This window comes from Gossypium hirsutum, chromosome A04 (assembly GCF_007990345.1).
Source record: "Gossypium hirsutum isolate 1008001.06 chromosome A04, Gossypium_hirsutum_v2.1, whole genome shotgun sequence".
Classification (NCBI taxonomy): Eukaryota; Viridiplantae; Streptophyta; class Magnoliopsida; order Malvales; family Malvaceae; genus Gossypium; species Gossypium hirsutum.
In genome coordinates, this window is record NC_053427.1 from 39,942,510 (window position 1) to 39,946,210 (window position 3,701).

At 37.4% G+C, this 3,701-nt stretch overlaps 1 non-coding gene across 1 annotated transcript; it reads left to right on the forward strand.

Annotated features, from left to right (window-relative positions):
* The first annotated feature begins 3,334 nt into the window (after window positions 1–3,334).
* LOC121228629 (small nucleolar RNA R71) lies at window positions 3,335–3,441 on the forward strand. The gene has a single exon (XR_005926205.1). It is a non-coding gene; the product is annotated as a small nucleolar RNA R71 (small nucleolar RNA).
* The last annotated feature ends 260 nt before the right edge of the window (window positions 3,442–3,701 follow it).

Consider the following 3,701-nt stretch of genomic DNA (forward strand, 5'->3'; position numbering starts at 1 on the left):
CACTAAGGGTTAATTATGAAGTTAGGCTTTTTTGGAGTGAGTGGGTTAAACCTAAGTGTCTTTATCATCTTGACATATCAAATCAAATGGTGTGGTCTTGACATGCATAATCAAGTAAGTTCTAGAATCACAAATCAATATTGACGCACTCATAATAAAAGTGAGAATGAAAGAAATAAAATATGCCCTAAAGACTCAAGATCTCACAAAAATTATGGCTTTTTGAAGTTTAAACTTGTGAATTTCAACTCAAGATAATACCTAAACTTAGGGAAGCAACCTAAAAGTTTTTAATTCTTCAAAAATCAACTTTTCATGCTTGATTCCCTAATGTCTTAAAGTTTAAACAATCAATGCATAAATGCCTATGATTTAATTCAAGACATATCAATAAAAATCATAAATTAATTAAAATTCATACTAATAGTATATGAGTGATTCACGTGAGAATAAGATAAAATTCAGGGATTTCTAATAATGATATAAAAGACCGCCCACTCTTAAGATGTACATTGCCCTCAATGTATAAAGATAAATATATTGAAATATATAGATATTTAATCATAAGATAGGGAGAGAAGTGAAACATCCTAAATGATGAATGAACTCCTTGAATTGGAGTTATGGAAAATAATCGGCCAAGGCAATGATAAGAGTGGAGGAGGATACTCCGGTGGTGGTTGGGCAGGACTTGGCCGTTGTGGAGAACCTTTTCGAATGGAGTTGCAAGTTCCTAAGTAATAGTGAGCTTTGGAGCTCCTTATAACTGTGATAGAATCAGGTACTTTTTAGGAAATATAAAGAAGCATAATTATCGTAAAGAAATAACCGAATAAAAATTATAAAATCTCATGATAAAATAGTATTAAAAGGAAATAAAAAATAATTTCAGAATATAAAGATAAAAATAAAATAAATAATAGGTGTTTATAAAGAAATTGGGCGCATTTCATGGTTTTCAAAATTGGGCGCATTGGTGTACACAGCCATGTTGCACAGCCATGTCAATCTTCGTTTGCTTCTCCCACACCCGTGTATGCAGGCGCACACCTGTGTTATTTTGATAGGCTCGACCACAGTTGCTGGGCACGGTCGTATTTCATGCCCATGTTAATTTGGCAGGATTGCCTACGGCCATGTCGCACTGCCGTGGCAACTTATCGGATCCCGTGTTGGGGAAACATTTTTGCTCTATTTTCACACGGTTGTGTCTCCTCTCGTGGTGTGTGCCCTGCCGTGTGGATTAGAGAACCTGTGTTTCAGTGACTCAGTTAGTGATTAGATGTTAAAACTAAAATTTGTAAAGAATTTATCATTGTTAGTGCTCAGGTTGCCTCCTGAAAAGTGCTTATTATAGTCTAAGCTCGACTTTACCTTTCTAGTGCATGGTCATGGTGGTGCGAGGAGTTTACACTCCTTATCCCCGCTATCAATTTTATCAACATATGGTTTAAGACAAGTATTGTTTACCTTAAAAGTGTAGAATTTAGGATGAATTACCTTGATTGTACCATATGGGAAAATACTGAATACCGTAAGAGGGATTGCTCCGTTAGTTTCAGAAATGGCAATGCCAGGGTCTGCTGCATCTAGTAGTACCTTGTCTCCAACCTTAAGTTGCTTTGGTGCGACATTGAGATCGTCTTGGCGTGGTTTTGGTTTATTGTGTGTCCTCAGTTTATGTGTCTTCCATTCATCTAGTTCCTCGATTTGTAGCTATAGTTCTTCATAGATAGGTCCTTTTGTTGTTGCTTGAACATGGCTCATGTAGGTTCTTCGAACTTATTTCCTACAAAGTCAGTTGTACCACATGGTCGGTTTTAGTAGAATTATTTATACAACCACCTTCAAGTTTTGATGTGTTACTTGTATTACGAGCTTGAAGGGTGATTGTTTCGTCTCCCACACGAAGTGTGAGTTCACCTGTGCCAACGTCAATTATTGTTTTAGCAGATGCTAAAAAGGGTCTCGCTAAAATTAAAGGAACGTTACTATCCTCCTCTATGTCTAGAACAACGAAATCAACTGGGAATATAAATTTGTCAATTTTAACAAGTACATCTTCGATAATCCCCCTAGGAAATCTAATTGTTTTATCAGCTAATTGAATACTCATCCTAGTTTGTTTGGGTTTCCCAATACCTAGTTGCTTAAACATTTTGTAAGGCATAAGATTGATACTAGCCCCTAAATCAGCCAAAGCATTATTAACATCTAGGCTATCAATTAAATAGGGAATCATAAAACTCCCTAGATCTTTTAATTTGTTGGCCAGCTTATTCTGCAGTATGGCTAAGCAAACCGCATTTAGCTCCACATGCGACACCTTATCCAACTTCTGCTTATTTGTTAAAAGTTCCTTTAGGAATTTAACTGAGTTTGGCATCTGCGAAAGAGCTTCAATAAACGGTAAGTTAATATGTAACTTTTTTAATAATTTAAGGAATTTACTGAATTGTTCGTCTGTGCGGTCTTTCCTTGTCGCGTTGGGATATGGCACACGAGGTTTGTACTCTTTACTTATCGGTTTTTGCTTATTGTGGACCACCTCACCTTTACCTTTACTTACCACAGTTTCTTGCCTCGGTTCTGGTTCAGGTGTAACTAACCCTTCCTCATCTTGAATGGTAATTGCATTGAGTTGCTCCCTTGGGTTAGATTCAGTGTTACTCGGCAGGCTACCTTGTGGTCATTCAGATATCAATTTAGTGAGCTGACCTATCTGAGTTTCGATCCCTTGGATCAATGCTTGTTGATTCTTAAGTGCTGTCTCGGTATTTTGAAAATGAGTTTCTGACACCGAGATTAATTTTGTTAGCATCTACTCAAGGTTCGGATTTTTCTCTTGTTGATAGAGTGGTTGTTGGAAGCCTAGAGGTGGTGGTTTTGATTCCCTTGGCCTCCCTATGAGAAATTTGGGTGGTTCTTCCAACCTACATTGTAAGTGTTACTATAAGGATTATTTTGAGATCGAGGATTATTACCCATGTAACTTAACTGCTAGTTCTCCATGTTGTGGCCATAGGGTGGGTCTTCTGAATTGATTGATCCACCTCCACTTGCTTCACACTACATTTTTGGGTGAACCTGTGAAGAACTAAGAAAATTGTCAATTTTTCTATTCAAATGTTCTACCTGATTAGAGAGCATGGTCACCCAATCGACGTTAAAAATGCCGGTTGTTTTCGTTGGCTTTGTCCTCATGTCTTCTATAAATTCATAATCATGCTCAGGTATCTTATTATTGATAGTTCCACCAGTGGTTGCATCGATCATCTGTCAAGTCAAAAGATACAGGCCATTATGAAACGTTTGAACCTGTAGCCAGAGTGGTAACCCATGGTGAGGGCACCTTCTCAACAGATCCTTGTATCTCTCCCATGCATCGTAGAGTGTTTCTAAATCCATCTACACAAAAGAGGAGATATCATTACGTAATTTGGCTGTTTTTGCCGACGGAAAATATTTTAATAAAAACTTTTCGGTCATTTGTTCCCAAGTAGTGATTGACCCTTGTCGTAACGAGTTCAACCATTGTTTAGCCTTATTCCTCAACGAAAAGGGAAATAACCGAAGGTGATGCCATTAGAAATGCCATTGATTTTAAAAGTGTCGCAAAACTGTAAGAAATTTGCCAAGTGAACGTTGGGATCCTCGTCCTACAAACTATCAAACTGAACAAATTGCTGTATAATTCAAAA